Source organism: Mauremys reevesii, linkage group 2, assembly GCF_016161935.1.
Source record: "Mauremys reevesii isolate NIE-2019 linkage group 2, ASM1616193v1, whole genome shotgun sequence".
Taxonomy (NCBI): domain Eukaryota; kingdom Metazoa; phylum Chordata; order Testudines; family Geoemydidae; genus Mauremys; species Mauremys reevesii.
The window spans coordinates 131,728,295-131,752,025 of NC_052624.1; positions in this window are offsets into that span (position 1 = coordinate 131,728,295).

Genomic DNA, 23,731 nt, shown 5'->3' on the forward strand with positions numbered 1-23,731 from the left:
TTTATTAAGATGATCAGTATGCCCTAGAGATTTAATATACCAATTAGACAGAGGCATAGGCACCAACTTCCTTTCTTCCCAGTGGGTGCTCGACCCTACCCCCACCTCTGGCCCCGCCCCTGCACCGTCTTTGCCCCACTCCCATTTCACCCCTTCCCCAAAGTCTCCGACCCCTTCCTGCCCCCATTCTACCCCCTTCCCCCAAGTTCCCACCCATGGCCCACCTCTTCTCTGCCTCCTCCCCTGAGCACACAGTATCCCTGCTCCTCCCCATCCCTCCCAGGAAGTCTTAAGCGCCACAAAACAGCTATTTGGCGATGGGAAGTCCTGGGATGTAGGGTGAGGAGCAGGGATGCAGCACTTCCGTGGGGGAGGGAGAAGGAGGTGAGGAGGGGGGAGCTTGGCTGCCGGTGGGGGCAGAGCATCCACTAATTTTTCCCAATGGGTGCTCCAGCCCTGGAGCACCCATAGAGTCGGCACCTACGGACAGAGGTTAAAAACCTGTTTCAAACCTGGGTAGTCATCAATATTTAATTTAGATAAATCTTATGGGCACATTTGTTCCCCAGTTCCAATGCCATGCAGCAGAGCATAAGTACATGCAATATGTCAGTATAACTTGGAAAATATCTACCTTAATATCCAGGCAGATATTGTGCAAGTAGATCCTAGGTGCAGTGCAACATGCTTTGGTCCAAGCACTGTGATTGCATTGTAGAAGTGCACTGTTATAAATGGGGACATGACACATTTGGGGCATTCAAACAGCATTCAGGACAGTGCTGAATGAACCTCATGGCTATATGTGTGTTGCAGGCCCAGCTGAAATATTAAGCCAACTCAGAGCAGCTCTAAAATGCACTCCAGAGTTGAAGAACTCTGGAACATGTACTGTCAACTCTGCTGCAGTTCACATACAGCCACCATTAACAACATTAGTTCTTCCTGCATATATTTCAGACTGTGTCATGATAGCCTCTAAGTGTAAGTTAATAGGTGACACTAACAATGTTTATTATAGTTACGTCCATAGTCTTCTAGTTGTTCTCTAGCCATCTTCTCTATGGAGCTCATGTAGGCATATGCTACTTACTGACATCTGTAAGTATGGAGTGTATGCAAAGTAAACTCTTTTCAGCTTATTCCCCTCATTTCATTTGGATGCATGATTTTATATACAGTGGAGGAATGCTGAGCACCAGATGTATTTAAATAGTACTTTAGGGAGGCTGCTGCTTTGGGAGGATATTCATTTGCAGTTCCCCTGAAATTTCAGGGCATCAAGTCTTTGTGCAATATTAATATCTGTAAACTGGTACCACCCCATTACAGCACCAGTTTACAATAGGATTGAATTTGTCTCTAAGAAAATTATTCAAACTGATTAGAGTTTATTTTGTTACATATAGAATTCAGGTGGTTGGAATTGTTTAACAACCTCTCTATAGTAGAAATTAGAGAGTTGCTTACAGGAGCCTACAAAGAATCTTCCTACTTAAAATACATGACAGAGAGAGAGAATTTGGCATTTTGAAATCCTTTTTAATGCCATTTTCCCTCATGCCCTTCTCTCCTCATTCCATTGTATTATTCCATATTTATCATCAGATATATTCTTTGGTCACTTTAATCCTTCCTAAGTCTTGATAAGCTTTTCACCTTAGACTCATGTTCTTCAGATAAAGTGTCACCACTGATGTTCTGTCGGTGAGAATCTGTCATCCAGAAATCAAATTTCTTCCTTCTAGCTTTGATACAGCAGGACTCAGTGCAACACTCAAATGCCCAAATGTTAGCAAGAAAACAGAAACCTAAATGAAGTAAATCCTTGCTTGTGTAATTCCCCTGCAAGGTAGTAATCACAGCTTTGATGTTTCTGTTAACCTTCTCAACAGGATGTGACAGAAGTTCAATAAAAATAAAATATTGCTGCTTTGGGAAGTTCTCTGTGAGTTTGGAGACTTAATAGTCCCCAAAGTTCTTGACGAAAGGCAAATACAAGTGTTTAGACATCAACATTTCAAAAAGCCCTAGAGGAAAAGCAATAGAAGTCGACCGTTGTATTGCTGCTATTGTTCTTTAATGAACTTTTGAGAATTCTTTTATGTTATGCAGAACAAATAAATTATTGGTAACATGTTACTATATTATGTGTTGTTACTTTATTTGGATCCATCCACTACTTTATATCATAACATTGACAATTACTCTCCTAGAATTCCTGCAGAAGTCTGGCAGAGAGGAAAATTTATTAAAACTATTTGAGTTGATTTAAAAATAAAAACAACCTACAAAATAAACCCACAAAAAGCCAATTAAAAATAAATCCCTAAACACTTAAGCCTGGTCTACAGTGGGGGGGGTCGATCTAAGATACACAACTTCAGATATGAGAAAAGCGTAGCCGAAGTCGACATATCTTAGATCAACTTACCTCCCGTCCTCACGGCGCGGGATCGATGTCTGTGGCTCCCGCATCGACTCCGCTTCCGCCTCTTGCCCTGGTGCAGTTCCGTAGTCGGTGGCAGAGCGTTCCGGGATCGATTTATCGCACCCCCAATAGATAAATCGACCCCCAATAGATTGATCGCTACCTGCCGATCTGAGTGAATTCAATGGTGTGAGCATTTAGAGAACCACTGGCTATGAGTGAAAATGAATGTTAATGAAATAAATTCAGGATTCACACAGCAGAATATTATTCATTATGTGCAGTTAGTTATTTTTTGTGTAAAATGTTTCAGTCATCCAATCATGGAGCAGAAAAAAATGCCACTTAATTGACCAAGCAAAAACCAGAAATAATGAATAGCCAATAATTGAAGCCAATATTTTGCAAGCAGCCCAGAGACTGCAAGTTATTTGCCCATACTATTCAAATACAAATAAACATAAACTTCACTATACCTATTTCACCATGTGGTTGATATAATTCAGTATGAAAGAAAATGACTTGTTTGTTACCAGCATTGTAAAGAAAGCAGTGGGTGGCATGACACAAGGGGTTATGTACTTAAATAAGGAAACAGTGCTATTGCTTTTGGATTCCTACTCCATTTTGTATCTCTTGTCCAAGCTCCATTTTGAGTTTGGCTAATCTGGTTTACTCTGGCATAAGCCCACCAATGCAAGTCACATTTTATACTAGTGCAGCGTATCTACACTCGGAGTTTGCACTAGTGCAGCTATATCAGTGCAAAACAAACAAACAAAAAGAAACAGCCTACAGCACACAAGACCTTGGTTAAGTAGACAGCTACCTCACAGGGGCCAGATTTTAGCTAGGATGTTATAACATGCCTTAGCCCTTCACTCACCTTCCACTGTTCTTTTGTGGCTGCCAGGGCTTTTCAGTGAAGTCCTCCGAATGCTGCTTTGAGATCCCCTTCTGGAATGTGCACATCTGCACTAGGTACCTGGTACAGGAAAAAATGAAAAAATATTTTATTTAATTTTCTTTCTAATTCCTTTGGGTGAGGTGATGCCCAAGTGATATGTTGGAATCTATTCTTTGGCTGAAAATGGATAGAAATAATTATGAAATTATTTATTCATTATGTATTATTAATTATTATTATTATCAGCTAATAGATCAGATTGTTCTTTTTTGGCACAATAGGGTCTCTGGACTCTGCTCATATTTAAATAGTAAATAACAATAATTTTAAAGCAGCAGATGACTCTAAGAAGACCTTTCATGACCTTCCCCTTCTGTGTTTTAATGCCATGGCCAACATCACACTGGGTATCATTCACTCCCACGAGGAGCAGCATCTTGTAACATTGAGGATGTGTTTGATATATCTTGTGAAGTAGGACTCACCCCTCCTGCAAATTTGTTACGTCTCCTATTGCCTATCTTAGAAAGGGAGTTCAGTATGTTGGGACCCTAGGCTTCCTTACTGCATTCATCTTGTATCTCTATTTTAAAATTTTCCTTCAGTCTGTCACTGAGGGCTACATTTAATGTGTACGGTACGTCTAGTGAATGAAAGCTTTTCTTTCCTTTTTTGATGAGGGAGGACAGAAACAGAAAGAAAAAGACTGAGGAACTCAGTCATTGAGAGTGCTGTAAGCTAACCTCTCATTTCATGTGCATTTTTGTCTTGCTCTTTTTCAAATGTAATTTCTCTTGGATGGATACATGTGCTTGAGACCCATGCTGAACTAGTGCTTATAGTATTTGCTGCTGACCACAGCTGGGAACACCCCCAGAAATTGTTGACATGCTATGCACTGTCAATTCCTGTGGAGCTACCCCTGCTCCAGCCACTGGTCCCAGTGCCTCCTCACTGAGTCAGTGCCATGCTCAGCCCCTGCCTTCCAGCCCAGTATAAGAGGGGACTTGGACTGCTGGAAACAGGATGAGATCAGGAAAGCCACTGGGGTGAAAGCCCTAGTGCAGAAGCTGGTGCCAGGACAGTGACAAAGAGGAGCAGAGCTGGCCTACCCACTGCCCACTCAGGTTTGGCCCACTCAGCCCTCCATGACAGAGGGACTACAGGGCCTAAACTGAGCTGCAACTCCCATGCACCAGGTCACAATCCCACTCACTCAATTTTGGTCCCGCTGGTCCCTTGCACCTTGGTCAGGACAGATGGGCCATGGGGGCAAACCTGAGTGGGCAGTGGGGTGGCCAGCACTGCTCCTTTTCATCCCTGCCAATGGTTACACACCATGCATACTGAGTTTATGGCTGAGGGTGCCACTGGACAACAGCATACATGCATGGGAGCCTGGGACCTGGATATGTCTGAGACGGGTTCCCCTTGGTGTGCAACCCGGAACTGGAGTACCGTTGATCCCTCTGAACTCTCCAGCCTGGTCTGTCTCTCATAGTGGCTTGCTAGTGACAAGCAGCAAACTCCTCCAGGCACTGTTGTCACTCAGCCCAACAGCATGTGGAGCCCCACACTCAGCTAGATTGTAGGAATGCTCCCAGAGCCATTCATGAACTAACAAGAGAAAGCGGCTTCAGCCAAAAAACTCCCAGCTCCGCAGCCTGGAGCTGTACCATCCTGCCCTGGTCAAAAGCCTTACCAGTATATGAGTTGTTACCCAGTCCACCATTTCTACAAAGGAAAGTGGACATGCACCAACTCTTGTTCCTGAGCTGAGATTTTACCCCCAGCACTTCACTCAAATTACACTGTTTTAGGTAAAATATTAAACAGATGTATTAACTACAGAAACATAGATTTTAAGTGATGATAAGTGATCGATATACAGATCAAAGATTACCTAGCAAATAAACAAAAAAAACCCCACAATCTAAGCCTAATATGCTAGATAGGATTTGAATCAAGCAGTGTTTCACCCTGTTAGATACTATAAACAGTCCACCAAGGTTTCATACACAGACTTCCTTCTTTCCTGCCCGGGACCAGCACTTCCCTCAGTTCAGTCTTTGTTCCTCAGGTGTTTCTAGGTATTCTCTTGTGTGTTATGTGAGGTCAACTAGTGATATCACTTCCCCCTTTTATATCTCCTTCCATGTGGTGGGAACCCTTTGTCCCAATCCAAGCTACCACCAGTTTGTGGAAAAATACAGGCACCAAAATGGAGTTTAGTATCATGTGATCCAGTCACATGTCCTCGCATGCTTACATGAGTCATGGCAGCCATTATCCATAGGCTGACTGAAGTGCCCCCAGGTGAAGATAAGCCTTTTCATGACCTGTTGTCTTTGATGATAGGCCATTCAATTTGAATAGGCCATTCATAATGTGCTGGTAGACTGTATGTAAAGCTTTGTGGGTGTTATCCAGAGCAAGCACATTTGAAATACAGATGCATAGTCAATATTCATAACTCCAGATACAAAAATGATAGACGCATACAAATAGGATAATCATATTCAGAAAATCATAATTTTTCATTGACACCTTACATGGCACATTTTGTACAACGTGCATCATAATTATGTCATACGTATATTATAATCATACCACTACAGTGAATATGGCGTGAAGAGTGTCACAATGTCACATAAACATTACCCATTGGGGCATATGAACCAGCCCACCTCCTTGCACACAAGGAAACCTTGGCTAGAAAATAGGCTACAGTAAAACTCAATGGAGTGAGTGCTAGGAATGTATCCTACCCAAATGCTCCAGAGCTGTGCTAGAGAGAGAGAAGGTATGCCTACACTGCCATCAGCTGTGTGATGATACCTGTGCTAGCTTTAATCTAGCTAGTGTGGCAAAAATGTCAGTGAAGATGAGGTGGCATAGAATGTACCAGGGATGAACTCCTGAGTACATGCTCGTATTCTTAGCCTGGGCCAGTATCCATGCTACCTCATCTTCACTGTCACTTTTAGCCATGTTGGCTAAATTAAAGCCTACATGAGCGGCAATCAGACCTCCAATTATTGTAAACATACCCAGAGAGAGAGCTACCTGGGACCTATTTCCCCTTCACCCTGCAGTTCCTCCACAAATAGATTTTTCCCTTATCATTTAAGCAAAGCTTCTTTCTCTCTTGGTTTGGTTTAAAGCAGTGAGGATTTTTCTCACAGCTGTATTCACCAATGGGTAGAAGAATCCACTGCAAGTCCATTTACATTAAAATAGATAGCTCTTCTTGGCACATTAGAGTATCAATTATGAATGAACACTTTAAAAACATTTAACTACTTCAAGATTATAAATTTGTCCATTTGAGACTATTGAACTGTGTTGAGAATGTTTTTGGCTTCTGAGCTTTGTAATGCATAAATATTCTTTTAGACTTTTTCCTTTCCTCATTACTTAATATATTACATGTTAATTGAGAACAATAGGCCTCATCTGGAGTATTGTGTCCAGTTCTGGCTGGCATGTTTCAGGAAAGATATAGACAAATTGGAGAAAGTACAGAGAAGAGCAACAAAAATGATTCTAGGTGTAGAAAACATGACCTATGCAGGAAGATTGAAAAAAAATGGGTTTGTTTAGTCTGAAGAAGAGAAGACTGAGAGGGTACATGATACAGTTTTCAAGTACAGAAAAGGTTGTTACAAGGAGGATGGAGAAAGATTTTTTCCCTTAACCTCTAAGGATAGGACAAGAAGCAATGGGCTTAAATTACAGCAAGCCCGACTTAAGTTGGACATTAGGAAAAAAACTTCCTAACTGTCAGGGTGGTTAAGCACTGGAATAAATTGCCTAGGGAGGTTGTGGAATCTCCATTATTGGAGATTTTTAAGAGCGAGTTAGACAAACACATCTCAGGGATGCTCTAGATAATCCTTAGTCCTGACATGAGTGCAGGGGACTGTACTACATGACCCCTTCCAGTCCTATGATTCTATGAATACTACCCTACCCCTAAATTATGGTTATTTTCTGAGCACGTTTATTCACGACAGCTTGCTTCTGCAAACTGCTGCATCAATCAATAAAGTGGGAGTAGGTGTGTTTCTCAAGATATTCTTCATGTGTTGTTCATTGCAAATCAATAGCAAAAAAACATCAGAACTGTCCATCTGACTCGGGGATTTGAAAGGCTGTGTCAGGTGATGAAAGTCAAAACATTTAAATGTTTATTTCTCAAATCCATTGCAACTCATTCAGCAGATCTGGAATCTCTCTCCTGCATACTGCAATGGGGCTTGACTCCATGCGGTGGCCTTTTGTCTTCAATAATCTTAAATTTATCAATATTAAACTTTTCATTGTATTTGTTATCATGTTTTATTTTTTTATCCTCGTATTTTGTACAAAAATGCGACTTTTTACCTCCATCCAGAACAGCAGGAGTCCTATGCCCTGTGCCAAAAAAAACAGGTTGAAACCTACTCCTAACACTATACAAGAAACAAATAGTAGCACTACTGTTCCTTTTCACTCCTTGAGTTCTGCTACTCATTCATTTGTGCATTTTCAGTACCCCAAAAGGCAGAACTTCCATGATTGATACACCTTAATGTTTGATTATATATATTCTGTTTCATCTTATATATTTTAACTGGAGTACATTTCCTCCTTTCATGCTGTGTTCCATCCACAGACATTCTTGTGTTATTCCATTTTCTGCTAATGCTTGTGCTGTCTCTGAAGTTATCATTAGTTCTTATCAGGTTCCTCAGATTTTTTGGCAGTAAATTTTTCTAATGCGTACTGTATGCTGAAAAACCTTTAGTTGATTAGTGATCACGTCAACCTGAATTACTCAAGTAGGTATTTAATTTATGCTTATATCTGTTTAATGAGGCCTTTTGCATGCTCCCATTAAACTGGCTTCAAGCTTCTTCTTGAGCAATTTCATTTTTTTCACTGCAGTTTTCCACTTTTACTTGTTAGAATATTCTACCATGGAATTCCAATCCATTGTTAAAATTTTCTAGATGGCTTGCCAAGACCTCTTGATAAGTCTATGGTTGCATTACCCTAATGCACTTGTTGGTTATTGCCCAATTGTTTTTATGTCCTTCTGCTGACATGGTCTTTTTTTAAAGCTAGTGTATTCTTTCTTGGCTTTCTATGCATCTCTACATAGATCATTTGTTTAAGTCTATCAAAGACAGTGTAGCTTTCCAGTAACTTTTTCAGCACTTGCAAAGGAACATCATTCATCACACATAATAGCACCCTTTCAGCCACTCAAAAGCAACATATTTAATCAACAAAAAATGTGAATCCAAACAGAGCGATTTTACAGTGTAGAATTTTGGTACAAGGTTAACATTAATCTATTCATAAATCATTTTTTAAATTACATTTTAGTGGAAAAAAGACAATTTCAGTTAGCTTACCCATTACATAGCACAAGCCTTTACCTACAAATGGTTTTATCATGAAGGTTAAATAGATATTACAGTAAATGCAGTAAGAGCCTATATACTGTACATTTATACCACATATAAGTTACATACTTATATAAATTAAGTAGAATGGCATTTTGTTTTAAATAGTGATGTTTGTATTGAGGTTCTCCCAAACTGCTAACAAGAATGAGTTGACGAGGTAGCATAGTGCCTCTGTAGGCACAGAAATCAACTATTAAACACAACTATCAACTATTGTGAACAATATCTAAAAGCATTGTAACATGTTTTACTGCGAGACAGACAGAACACATGAGAACAAAACTAAGATTACATCCTATTATTTGTAAAGAGTGTAATGGTATCTTTGAGTTTCACTCCATATCAACAAATACAAGGATCACACATGGATGATGCAGCAATCAAGAATTCAAGTTTAAAACAAAAAATATGCAAGGATTGTGCCTAGTGAAATGCAGTTCCTTGCACATTCCAATGACCTTTCGATCCATGCTCCATTTATGCATGATCCTTGCACTTTGCTCATACAGTGTCCTGGAGAGCCATCAGAAGACATCTGGAAAGACTGGATGTGTCAGCTGATGGTTATCTGGCTCCTAGTCCGCTTCTTTAACTTCACAAGGTATTCACTAGAAGTTGCAACATGGGATGGCAGCAGAATTGTACTTTCTAATCTAACTTTAATTATGATTAGAATTTGTTTTGTATGCCTCAGACAGAGACCAACACCTACAAAATCTCCACCAAGCATTCTCAAAACTACAATACCCGCACGAGGAAATAAGGAAACAGATCAACAAAGCCAGACATGCACCCAGAAGCCTCCTACTGCAAGACAAACCCAAGAAAGAAACCAACAGGACTCCACTGGCCATCACATACAGTCCCCAGCTAAAACCCCTCCAGCACATCATCAGGGATCTACAACCCAACCTGGACAATGATCCCACACTTTCACAGGCCTTGGGTGGCAGGCCAGTCCTCGCCCACAGACAACCTGCCAACCTGAAGCATATTCTCACCAGTAACTGCTCACCGCACCATAGTAACTCTAGCTCAGGAACCAATCCATGCAACATACCTTGATGCCAACTCTGCTCACATATCTACACCAGAGACACCATCACAGGATCTAACCAGATCAGCCACACCATCACCGGTTCATTCACCTGCACGTCCACCAATGTAATATACGTCATCATATGCCAGCAATGCCCCTCTGCTATGTACATCGGCCAAACTGGACAGTCTCTACCGAAAAGGATAAATGGACACAAATCAGATAGTAGGAATGGCAATATACAAAAACCTGTAGGAGAACACTTCAACCTCCCTGGCCACACAATAGCAGATCTTAAGGTGGCCATCCTGCAGCAAAAAAACTTCAGGACCAGACTTCAGAGAGAAACTGCTGAGCTTCAGTTCATCTGCAAATTTGACACCATCAGCTCAGGATTAAACAAAGACTGTGAATGGCTTGCCAACTACAAAACCAATTTTTCCTCCCTTGGTTTTCACACATCAACTGCTAGAACAGGGCCTTATCCTCTCTGATTGAACTAACCTCGTTATCTCTAGCTTGCTTCTTGCTTGCATATATATACCTGCCCCTGGAAATTTCCACTACATGCATCCGACAAAGTGGGTATTCACCCACGAAAGCTCATGCTCCAAAACGTCTGTTAGTCTATAAGGTGCCACAGGATTCTTTGCTGCTTTTACAGATCCAGACTAACTCTGATACATGTCTGTTAATTATGATAGGTATATGTTTTCTGTCATGCCAACTTCTTTATTCTGACAATTATTTTCAGCACCTCAGCTCACTTTGGGTTTTGTACTAATAGCTCAGACATCGTCATTTAGGATCATGCATTTAAAACAATAACTATCTAAGCAAGTATGTGCATTGAACACTGTCTTATGCATGGGATGCATTAAAGTCACTGGAGATATTATTGATAGTGTAAATGAAGTGTCAAACCTAAAACTGGTAAAAACATATAATTTGCACTTATTTGGCATTTAGGGTGAAAGGGGAACTAGCCATAAATGTGACTAATACAAGAGTGTAAAGTTAAAAAAGTGGCGAGGGCTGCTTTCTCTGAGACCTGCCCCCAGTTAGTTTCTTGTCCTGCTTATATACCAAGCGAATGAAATTGTAGAGGGGGGAGAGAGTAAGATATACTTATTTATCCTCAAAAACTGAATTCCAAATAACTGCAGGTTGCATTTTTCTACCACTGTCTGTGGTCATCATTAAAGAGTCAGCATTTGCTAATAGGTTCCACGTACTGCTATTTAAAATTACAATCTATTTTTCTTCTCCACTTAGAATGAATTGGCCACATCTGTGTAACTGTGTGGTGACAGCTGACATATATTGAGTTTTTCATGGCTTAACTGTGCACCAATTTAAGCTTGCGGTATAATTTATACCACTGTTTGAGTTCCAGCTGAATTCGGCCCAGAGACTTCCATGGGAACTACATTGTTTACATAAGGTCTAAACTTGTCTCAATTCATCTGCATTAAAAATGAAACTTTTTCCATGACACAGGGCTAAAAGGAATAAAAAATAATCTTCCCAGTTAAACTGTAGCTATTAAATAAATCACGAGAGCCATTACTTAGTTCAGGCCCTGGGTTTTATACAGACATCTTGTACCTCATTTTGAAAACGTATAGTGGTATTTCTAGCTACTATCAGATAAAGATGTCACACAATAAAAATCTATATATTTTATATAGATTAAAATCTATATATGATTTTAATCATAGGAAATGATGACTGTGTTAAATGGCCACATAAAAACTGTAGTAGGACATGATTTGCCCTTATGGCACTTGTGCAAGGGGAAAAATAATCAAATAGCAGAATCTGGTGTCATTTATACAGAATAAGCTGAAAATATCAATGCTCATATTAAAAATGAAACAGATCATTTTTACAGAGTCAAAGAGAGTTCAGAGATCCACAGTGCTCTGTTTTGCCTTTTCAGTCCACTTTAACAGATGAGGCATAAGTTGTCTAAATTAGATGACTTTGGATGAGCTTTTTCCTTTTTCTTTTGCTTATTTTCATAGATTGTAGTATTGCTGTAGTCAAACATCCTTTGAGGTATTTACTATTTGAAGAAAAGAACCATCTGTAAGACTCAATTATTCTATTAGCAGGCTGACAAATATACCGTATGGAAAATAATGTTCTTAGCCTTTTAATGGCCAATTACATTCTTGTCTTCAAAAATGAAATCTGCAAAGTTAGCATTCACTTTTATAGTATTGCTTCAGCAAACAATTTTTGGTCATCAATTCAGATCCCTCTCTGTCCCTTTCAGGCACACTGATAGTTCTTGGCTGTCTTATGAAAATGTATCAGAACTTGTTAACTAAAACATTTTAACTAATATGATATTAAACATGAATTAGCACTTAGTGTGGACAAGGACATATCATGTTTAAAAACATATTAGCTGGCTGTGGTTCACATGTTTTCTATCAGGATCCATTTTCCCCAGTGTGAACAAGCAGTGGTGTTGAAACAATTTTTGTAGTGGGGGTACTGAAAGTCATTGAACAAAATTGTAAACCCTGTATATAGTGAAAACCACATCAAGCCAAAGGGTGCTGCCATAATCCCAACACTCCTAGCTCCAGCATCCCTGTGAACAAGATCATAAATGGGGGTGAAATAGTGGATGGGAACCTGGGAGGCAGTGACCATGAGATGGTCGAGTTCAGGATCCTGACACAAGGAAGAAAGGAGAGCAGTAGAACAGAGACCCTGGACTTCAGAAAAGCAGACTTCAACTCCCTCAGGGAACTGATGGGCAAGGTCCCCTGGGAGAATAACATGATGGGGAAAGGAGTTGAGGGAAGCTGGCTGTATTTTAAAGAAACCTTATTGAGGTTGCAGGAACAAACCATCCCGATGTGTAGGAAGAAAAGTAAATATGGCAGGCGACCAGCTTGGCTTAACAGTGAAATCCTTGCTCATCTTAAACACAAAAAAACAGCTTACAAGAAGTGGAAGATTGGACAAATAACCAGGGAGGAGTATAAAAGTATTGCTCAGGCATGCAGGAGTGAAATTAGGAAGGCCAAATCACGCTTGGAGTTGCAGCTAGCCGGAGATGTTAGGAGTAACAAGAAGGGTTTCTTCAGATATGTTAGCAACAAGAAGAAAGTCAAGGAAAGTGTGGGCCCCTTGCTGAATGAGGGAGGGAACCTAGTGACAGAGGATGTGGAGAAAGCTAGTGTACTCAATGCTTTTTTTGCCTCTGTCTTCACAGACAAGGTCAGCTCCCAGACAGCTGCACTCTGCAGCACGGTATGGGGAGGAGGTGACCAGCTCTCTGTGGAGAAAGAAGTAGTTCGGGACTATTTAGAAAAGCTGGACGAGCACAAGTCCATGGGGCCGGATGCGCTGCATCCGAGGGTGCTAAAGGAGTTGGCCGATGAGACTGCAGAGCCATTGGCCATTATCTTTGAAAAATCATGGCGATCGGGGAAGGTCCCGGATGACTGGAAAAAGGCTAATGTAGTGCCCATCTTTAAAAAAGGGAAGAAGGAAGATCCAGGGAACTACAGGCCAGTCAGTCTCACCTCAGTCCCTGGAAAAATCATGGAACAGGTCCTCAAGGAATCAATTCTGAACCACTTAAAGGAGGGGAAAGTGATCAGGAACAGTCAGCATGGATTCACCAAGGGCAAGTCATGCCTGACTAACCTAATTGCCTTCTATGATGAGATAACCGGCTCTGTGGATGAGGGGAAAGCAGTGGATGTGCTATTTCTGGACTTTAGCAAAGCTTTTGATACAGTCTCCCACAGTATTCTTGCCAGCAAGTTAAAGAAGTATGGGCTGGATGAATGGACGGTAAGGTGGATAGAAAACTGGCTAGATGGTCGGGCTCAACGGTTAGTGATCAATGGTTCCATGTCTAGTTGGCAGCCGGTATCAAGTGGGGTGCCCCAAGGGTCGGTGCTGGGGCCGGTTTTATTCAATATCTTCATTAACGATCTGGAGGATTGTGTGGACTGCACCCTTAGCAAGTTTGCAGATGACACTAAACTGGGAGGAGTGGTTGATACGCTGGAGGGTAGGGATAGGATACAGAGGGACTTAGACAAATTAGAGGATTGGGCCAAAAGAAATATGATGAGGTTCAACAAGGACAAGTGCAGAGTCCTGCACTTAGGACAGAAGAATCCCATGCACTGCTACAGACTAGGGACCGAATGGCTGGGCAGCAGTTCTGCAGAAAAGGACCTAGGGGTTACGGTGGACAAAAAGCTGAATATGAGTCAACAGTGTGCCCTTGTTGCCAAGAAGGCTAATGGCATTTTGGGTTGTATAAGTAGGGGCATTTCCAGCAGATTGAGGGATGTGATCATTCCCCTCTATTCAGCACTGGTGAGGCCTCATCTGGAGTACTGTGTCCGGTTTTGGGCCCCACACTACACGAAGGATGTGGATAAATTGGAGAGAGTCCAGCGGAGGGCAACAAAAATGATTAGGGGGCTGGAACACATGACTTATGAGGAGAGGCTGAAGGAACTGGGATTGTTTAGCCTGCAGAAGAGAAGAATGAGGGGGGATTTGATAGCTGCTTTCAACTACCTGAAAGGGGGTTCCAAAGAGGATGGATCTAGACTGTTCTCAGTGGTAGAAGATGACAGAACAAGGAGTAATGGTCTCAAGTTGCAGAGGGGGAGGTTTAGGTTGGATATTAGGAAAAACGTTTTCACTAGTAGGGTGGTGAAGAACTGGAATGGGTTACCTAGGGAGGTGGTGGAATCTCCTTCCTTAGAGGTTTTTAAGGTCAGGCTTGACAAAGCCCTGGCTGGGATGATTTAGTTGGGTTTGGTCCTGCTTTGAGCAGGGGGTTGGACTAGATGACCTCCTGAGGTCCCTTCCAACCCTGAGATTCTATGATTCTATGATAAATCTTCCCTTGTGATCTTTTGAAGCTTTTTAACTTCCCAGATGGTATGTCTACACTTCAAGTGTGATTATCAGCTTGAGAAGTCACACTCACATTAGCACACCCTGAGCTGGCATGCTAAATACAGAATGCAGCCACAGCACATGCCTAGGGTCTCAAATAGGTAGGTAGTCACAGAACCTAACCCCTCCTACAGTTGGCATTGTGCCAGCTACATTCTATGTTTAGCACGCTAGTTCAATGAGAGCTAGTGCGAGTATATCTACTTGAGCTGGGAGTCCTTTCTTATGGGAAGAAGGATAGACCTGTAGTTGAAACACTGTGTACCACAAAATCTGGTTCTAGTCTTGTTTCAGCTACAGACATTCCTTAGTAAGTTTGCCAAGTAATTTAAACTCTCTGGACTTCAATTTACCCATCTGTAAAAGGGAACTAAGTTTGTCTGAAACAACATCTTTTCAGCTCCATGAGCATCCTATATCTCATACAATTACTTTAAAGTGATGGACATCATTGAGGGTCCACATAATCTGCAGTTCAATGAATCCAGAATTAGCAGTAGGATCTGCCCTTTTTGAAAAACCATACTCCAAAATCTAAGCTTTCTTTTTTTAAAAATCTGTAGCCTTTATGGTTGTGAATACCTTCCTGTAGCAGGGTCAACCTCTGCTCCTGGTTTTAAGGGGTTTAAAAGTGGCCTGGCAGGGCTTGAGAGCTGCTGCTCTCAAAGCTGAGCTGATTGGGGAAGTAGCCGCACCTGGGCCACACCCCAATCAGGCCACAGCTTGCCCCTATAAAAGGCTATGAGCCAGGAGCCCAGTCAGTCTCTGTCTGGCTATAGAGAGAGATGGGCCTGGCTGCTTAGGAGCTGAGACAAGGGTGAAGCAGGGCTGGGGAAAGGCTGAGGAGCTGGGGAGGCTCCAGCCTGGAAAGCCCCAGGCTGCAGCCTAGCACAGGGCAAAAGGTACTGGGGGTTGCAGGGGGCAACCTAGGGGTAGGCCAAGGCAGCAGGTCCAAACCCCCTTTGCCGATGATGAGTACTGGATACTGCAGTCTGCCCCAGCAAACGGGGGCTAGATAGAGACTGGGTCAGTAGCCACTACTGAGGCAAAGTGGGGATAGTAGGGTGAGGGTTCCCTGAGGAGGGGAGACCCAGAGAAAAAGGGTTTACTGCCAAGGGGCAGCACCCCATGTGAAAGGGCACCAGGGTCCTGGGAGGGACACGGGGGCCAGTACTAAACAGGTGGATCGCCGGCCTGCAGAGGGCACTCCAGGGCTGGAAAGAGCTAATTCCCCAGAGTCACCAGCAGGAGGCGCCACAGGGGTGAGTCAACCCGTTACACTTCCAAAAATGAACCAAATGCAGACTGATGCAGTAATGTCTGCCTGACTCTATAAACAGATATCCTGAATCAATGATGCTAAATTGCCTAGTTTATTAAATTGGATGCTAACCAAGAATTGTACCAATGGAACTATCAGTCTGATGCATGTGACTTGTTTGTATGGGTGACTCAGCAACTGGCCAACAACTACAATGCTTGCTCCTGGTAGAGATAAGATGTACCACAAGTCTGTGTTTAGTTCCAGTGTAAAACCACTTCTTTGAACTAGTTCCAGTAATGAAACCAAAAGCCAGGTTCTGATTGTTTTGTGCATGAAAAGAAAGATACAGAGGTTCTTTGCCATGCTTACTTTTATAATTTTAGAGGAACTCACATATCATGGCAAAGGGGACAGTATAAGTGCTGAGAGTTAGGCAAATGAGAGAGACAAGGTGGATGAGGTAATGTGTTTTTATTGGACCAACTTCTCTTGGCAGAAGAGACAAAGCTTTTGAGCTTCACAGACCCATTCTTCAGGTCTGGAAAAGGTAACCAAAGTGTCACAGTTAGACTAGCTTAGTATCCTTATATTTTACTTTACAATGCACACAGGTACATTATGCAATTACAAACCATTTCCCCTGAAAGTTAAGATTCTGTTCAGGCTAAGAACAATGTAAATTATTTAATGTTTTATATTAACTAACTCTTCTGATGTCAGGACGTGCATAATTTAAAAAAAAATTGAGTTGTCTGCTTCTGATCTCCAGAAATCCTATAAAAATGTTGTGGCTCCTCAAATATGGAACTAATACTACAGAAGAAAACAATACCCTCAAAAGTTCAGGAACTTTGTGCCATTTGCCAGATAGACTTACTCAGTCTTTATCATCAGCTTGAATGTGCAATGAAGACTGACCCTTTAAACAACTGTTCCGAACAGATGGGAAACACATACCATACCGGGCTTGCATTTATTGGTTTTGAAATAAAAAGGTGGTAACCAGTAGCCAACCCTCAAAATATAATTGTGATTCTCCTAGACAGTTTTCAGTTATGTTGCTGGACAATTCAATAGACTGGACCGGGGTCAGCAACCTATGGCACGTGTGCCAAAGGCAGCATGCAAACCTATTTTTAATGGCATGCTGCTGCCTGCTGGGGTCCCGGCCGCTGGCCCCGCTCAGCCCACTGCCGAACCCAGGCCGGCAGTGGGCTGAGCGGGGCTGGCAGCCAGGACCCTGGCAGGCAGCAGTGTGCCATTAAAAATCCTGCACCTCCTGTCCTGCTCTTCTCTGCCCCTCCCGCCAGCATTTGCACATGCTTTACTAACCTCCTTCACTTCCAGCAGGAGGTTGTGTTTCCGGGTTAGCATGTCCATACCGCTACCTAGTGTCCATGGAGTCTGAGCGGCCCCAGAAGCAGCCCCGCCGGTGGGAGCAGGAAGAGGGACCTGGCCCCACAGGAGTTGCCGCGCCCGCGAGGCCTGTAAGTGGGGAAGGGACCTGGGTCCCAGCTATGCTGTGCATCCGCCCACCCTGAGCATAGCCAGCCCCGCTCCCTGGACTCAGGCAGGCTGCCCCAGGGTTGGAGCCCCGGTGCCGGGATGAGCTCGGCTCTGTACTGGGGCAGGCCACATCCCACAGCCCAAACCCGAGCCCGGGGGCAGCAGCTTGCCACCTGCTGGACCCTGGGAACAGCTGGGTCACACCTCTATCCCCACCCCAGGTCACTGGACCCTGCTCCCCTCCGGCATTGAGGGCAGAACCCAAGAGTCTGGAGCCCTAGTCTCTGTCTGTCCCCCACCCCCTCGAACAACTAGATCCCAGCTGGAAACCTTGGAATCCAGAGTACTCACTCTCAGCACTCCTCCCCCGAGCGTCAGACACCAGCCCCTTCCCGGAGCCCAGGAGTCCCAACTCCCACCCCACTCCCTGCCCTACCCCGCCACATCCCTCCCTGATCCCTGCTCCCCCTCACACACATCCAGCCCTCTGCCATGACCCCTGCACCCACCACATCCCCCAGCCCTCTGCCCTGACTCCTGCACCCCCCTCGCACACACCCAGCCCCCTTCCCTGACCCCTGCACCCCCCCATGACCCCAGCCCTGACTCCTGCACCCCTCTCAGATGCCCTCAGCCCACTGCCCTGACTCTGCACCCTCCTCACATACTCAGCCCCCACACACTCCATGCCCTGACTCTTGCACCTCCCACATCCCCACCCCCACCCTTCCCAGCTGCTGGTCCCACTCATCCTGCTGCCGGCCTAGGTGAACGGAACACCACGCCAGCAGCGGACTGAGCGGGCCAACACCGTAAGATCAGCATTTTAATTTAATTTTAAATGAAGCCTCTTAAACATTTTGAAAACCTTGTTTACTTTACATATGACAATAGTTTAGTTATATAATATAGACAGAAAGAGACCTTCTAAAAAATGTTAAACTGTATTACCGGCATGGGAAACCTTAAATTAAAGTGAATAAATGAAGACTCAGCACACCACTTCTGAAAGGTTGCCAGCCCCTGGACTAGACCAACTGATAATATTTATAGGGCTGTCAAGTGATTAAAAAAATTAATTGAAATTAATAACGTGACTAAAAAAATTGCGATTAATCATGCTGTTAAACTATAATAGAATATCATTTATTTAAATATTTTTGGGTGTTTTCTACATTTTCAAATATATTTATTTCAATTACAACACAGAATACAAAATGCACAGTGCTCAGTTTATATTTATTTTTATTGCAAATATTTGTACTGTAAAAAAACCAAAAGAAAAAGCATTTTTCAATTCCCCCGTTGCAAATACTGTAGTGCAATCTCTTTATCATGAAAGTTGAATTTACAACTATAGAATTATGTAAAAAAAAATCCTGCATTCAAAAATAAACCAATCTAAAACTTTAGAGCCTACAAGTCCACTCAGTCCTACTTCTTGTTCAGCCAATCGCTCAGAAAAACAAGTCTGTTTACATTTGCAGGAGATAATGCTGTCCACTTCTAGTTTACATTAATGCTGTCCACTTCTAGTTAGTCACCTGAAAGTGAGAATAGGCATTCACATGGCACTGTTATAGCCAGCAACACAAGATATTTATGTGCCAAATATTATAAAGATTCATATGTCCCTTGATGCTTCAACTACCATTCCAGACGACATGCATCCACACTGATGAAGGGCTCTGCTTGATAATGATCCAAATCTGTGTGGACCAACGCATGTTCATTTTCATTTTCTGAGTTAGATGCCACCTGCAGAAAGTTGATTTTCTTTTTTGGTGGTTTGGGTTCTATAGTTTCCGCATCAGAGTGTTGCTCTTTTAAGACTTCTGAAAGCAAGCTCCACACTTCATCCCTCTCAGATTTTAGAAGGCACTTCAGGTTCTTATATCTTGGGTCAAGTGCTGTAGCTATCTTTAGAAATCTCACATTGGTACCTTCTTTACATTTTGGCAGTGAAAGTGTTCTTAAAATGAACAACATGTGCTGGGTCATCATCCGAGACTATTATAACAGGAAATATATGGCAGAATGCAGGTATAAGAGAGCAGGGGACATACAATTCTGCCCCAAGGACTTCAGTCAGAAATTTAGCAAACTCTTATTTTTTTAATGAGCATCATCAGCATGGTAGCATGTCCTCTTGTTTGATAAAGCAAAAAAATTTTGTTTCAATAATGTTGAAAAGAATATAATATATCTAAACTATTTAATATAATATAAAAGTCTAAACAAAACATTTTACCTTATAAAAATGAAATGTTTCAACAGCATCAAAATGAGAAAGTTTAAACTAGTCATATTTACTTTTTCTTGTCAAAATGGACACATTCCTGGGAAATGCTTCAGTTTCGAAGAAACTGCATTTTTTATGGGAAAACTGTTCAACCTCAAATATTTCAACCAACTCTAAATAATATATTTTCATAGATAATGAACAAACATCTATTTTCACTTTCAAGGTGTTATTTAAAAGAAGGAAAAGATCAAATATAAAGTATGAGAGAGTGGTGTGCAAGACTCACTTGAAACAACAGCCATTTTGAAATATCTCACAGGGAGTCCTCTGCAATCCAGCCCAGGGGCAATGATGCTCTAGAAGATGCAGTACAAAGTGAACAGCCTTAAAATTACATAGTTACACACAAATATTATTCTCTGCATAGCATAGTTCATACTACTGTATGGACTCATGGCCAAAGTTGTGTTTATTTGTAAATCAAAGGGTTTGTATATGCATGGCAATCTTTTCATTGAGGTCCACATTTTGCCCTCAGCTGTACACTGATAGCTAAGAGAACTATGCATGTGATTAGTGGCCAAGATTGGGCCAGTGTATTTATGATGTTCTAGAGCTCACTCAGACTAGTAAGGGGTTCTATCTCAGGTGGCCACTGATGCATCCCCAGAATACAGGACATCCCTGCCCATACCTGCATGGCCCAACCCCAACCTGTGTCAGCCAGCCTGCATTGTCCTGCCCCAGCGTGTTGCCTCCCCCCACCCCGCCAAAAAAAAAAAACCCCACAACCTAGGACCTTAAACCAGACAAATGGCCTCCCTAGTTCTGTCACTCCCTGCCCTGTAATCTTTGGTGCCTTAATGCTGTGCTGCTATGGCTCAGAGTCCTGATACAGGTAGCCTGCCCACAAGGAACAGGTCTCACCTTAACCTCCACCTAGCCTAGTTACTCCTTGTAGTGACACCAGTAGCCCTTCCAGTCCCTAGTCTCCAGAAATAGTTTATCCTGAGCTCTTAATTACCAGACACTCAGACTTTTCCCCTCTGGTTTTTCACCCCAGAGAGGAATGAAGCCTGCCTTCAATTATCAGTTCATTTTGGCATACACACTCAACACAGTTTGCACAAAGGAGACTTGCTTAGGTAAAAATAAACAAAAGTTTATTTAATAGAAAAATCACAGATTCAATGATGAAATAGTAAGGAACAGCAAACACATGCAAGTTACACAAATTAAACATAAAGCTACAACTTCAGGCTTTAGAGTTCTATATTAGATAATTTCCCCTTTCTAATACCAGCTACCTATTTCAGAGTAGCAGCCGTGTTAGTCTACCTATTGCTTTTGAACAGTTTCCCAGCATGCCCCCTGTCACAGAGGGGATCCAGCATTCACAGACAGCCCCCTGACTTCGAAACTGTCACTCAGTTCTGGATAAAAATCCTAAAACAAAACCCGGCTTTTAAAAGGCTTTTTACATTTTTTTCTTTCCTGGCATGGTGAGTCATGGTTATTCAGAGTGGAAGGAATTTCCAGTTGTCTCAATGTCCTTCTATTAACTCTAATGGTCCACCATTGTCTTTTCCTGGCTGGAGAATGGATGAGTACTTGAAGTTGGTGTCATATAAACAACTGGGTTGGGAGGTTCCCCTACCTGTCTGATTGCTTCACATCTTGTTGTCAGGTGATGCTGAAGTTGCACCACCATTACTATTACAGTATTCTACATCTATATACACATACATTCATAATCATAACCTCTGTACATATCTCCTAATGATCATCAAGTTCAGAACATTACAAGCTTTCATAAAAGACCTTACTTGACATATTTTCATATACAGTAACATTCTATATGTAAGCGGGGCAATGGTCCCGCTATTGTGGGGAACTTTCCTGGCTTCTGCACTACCCCGGTGAAGTGGGCTAGCGAAAGGATCTGAGTCCTCGCTCCCACTTCCTTTACCCAGAGGCCTCCCTGCCCTTGAGGACTCCCCTTCCACTCTCCTGTCTGGCAGAGTCCTCGTAACCCCAACAAGGCTGGGCCCAGGATTCCTAGGGGGCTTGACTCCCAACCCTGCTGTGGTCACCTAGGACAGGGGCTAGGGTGTCCCCACTCCGGGGTGCTCTCTTTGCACTGCGCACATCCCTGACCCACTGATCACATCATACAATTTAAAGCAAATACAAGTTATTTAATTAACACTTAATTTAAAAAAAGAATAAGGAAAAATGGGAAAGGTTAAAGGAAAAAACATTACCCTGCTCTGTGGCAGGGAACATCACAAACAGTGTCTCTGAAAGGTCAGGGCAGTTCAGTCTGTTCCTTGTAGGTCCCAAGCCTCCTTCTCAGGTCCTGGCCGTGCTGCAGGGATGCTGCGGGTTGGACACTTGCTCTGGCGGTGGCCACACACTCTCAGGCTCTGGGTGGCAGGACCCTTCTCCACAGCGTCACCCACGCCCTGTCAGGGTTACGATCTCCCTCCCAGTCTGGCCTGCAGGGCCTCTTGGCTGAGGTATCTCCCTGCGCTGGGCCCACTGCCCGGGGTCCCCCTCGCTCTCCCCAGCTGCTCACCACACTCAGCTCCAGACTGCCCCTGCTCCAGCTCCACTCTGCCTCAGCACGGCGGCTGCTGCTGCTCTGACTTCAGCTCCCTGGGCTGCTTCTCTGGCCTCTCTGGCTCCAGTTGCTACCGCTTTGCTCCCAGGGCAGGGCTGCTCTGCAGGCGGCTTCTGTGACTCTGCTCTGAGCTCTCATCTGCTTCCTGGGCTGCTTGTCTGGCCCCTCTGGCTCTGGTTGCTGCAGCTCTCCTCCCAGGGCACGGCTGCTCTCTCTGGGCTGTGCCTGGCTTTTTGGGCTGCAGCTCTGCTCCCATCAGCTTAGCTTGGGGCCCTGCTCTCTCTCCTTAGCTCGGCCCCACTCCATCTGACTCAGACAATTCCAACGGAGTACGGGACCCCTCCCTGGCCTCCTGACTCCTTGATTAGCCTGCCCGCCCTGTCAATCGGGCTGACCTGGAGTACTGGCCTCTCCACATTGTTCCTGGAGACTGTCAGTCTCAGGCTCCTGATTTCCCATTGACCCCTCCCTTTTTAGTGCTGGGAGCTAGCAACCAAACACCCCCACTGAATGTTAGTAAGGGGGCAACAGTCCCCTTACATATACAACCGGTTGATTCAACTACTTATTTTGGGGGGTTTAGTCCCCCTGTTCTCCCTTTGGAGAAGATTGCTTGTTGACAGTCAATAACCTTATGGATGTTAAATCTGGGAAACTTTCCAAAATTACTTATAAAGCCTTGTCAATAAGTAACATTCAGAACAGATAGCTAACTATTTACATATATGGCCATCAGTGACATACAAGTCATATACTTTTTAACCCAAACTTCTGGTGTTTTTTAACTAGAGTCAGGTGAAATATTTTTCAGTTGAATACTAAATTGGTTGGGGTGATTGGAACTATCCATTAACTAGGATCAAATTTGGTGATTTTTGGCCAAATAGAAAATGAGGAAAAATATGTTTGAAAAAGTATAAATGAACAATCTTGAAATATCATTTCAAATTGACCTTTTGCTTAGAAACTAACCACTTCATTTCTAAATGTCATTTTGAAACAATATTTGAAAATGTTTCATTTGACTCAAATCATTTTGTGAGTGAGAAAGAAAGCCAGTAAAAACAAAAGAATTCCAGTTTAGTGCCAAACGAAGATCTACTAATAAAATTTCCCTATTGCAAAAGCAAGAACATTACTTTCTAGACTTTTATAGTACATACTAAACTGAACCTTTTAATATTTGTTTTGATTCACTGGCTTCATTTAAAAGTGGACAAATCTTTTTTTTTAAATGTCAGACTCTGTTCTCAAGTATTTTATAGAAGTCAACCTGGTATTTATTTTTCCCACTCAATGTTCAAAAA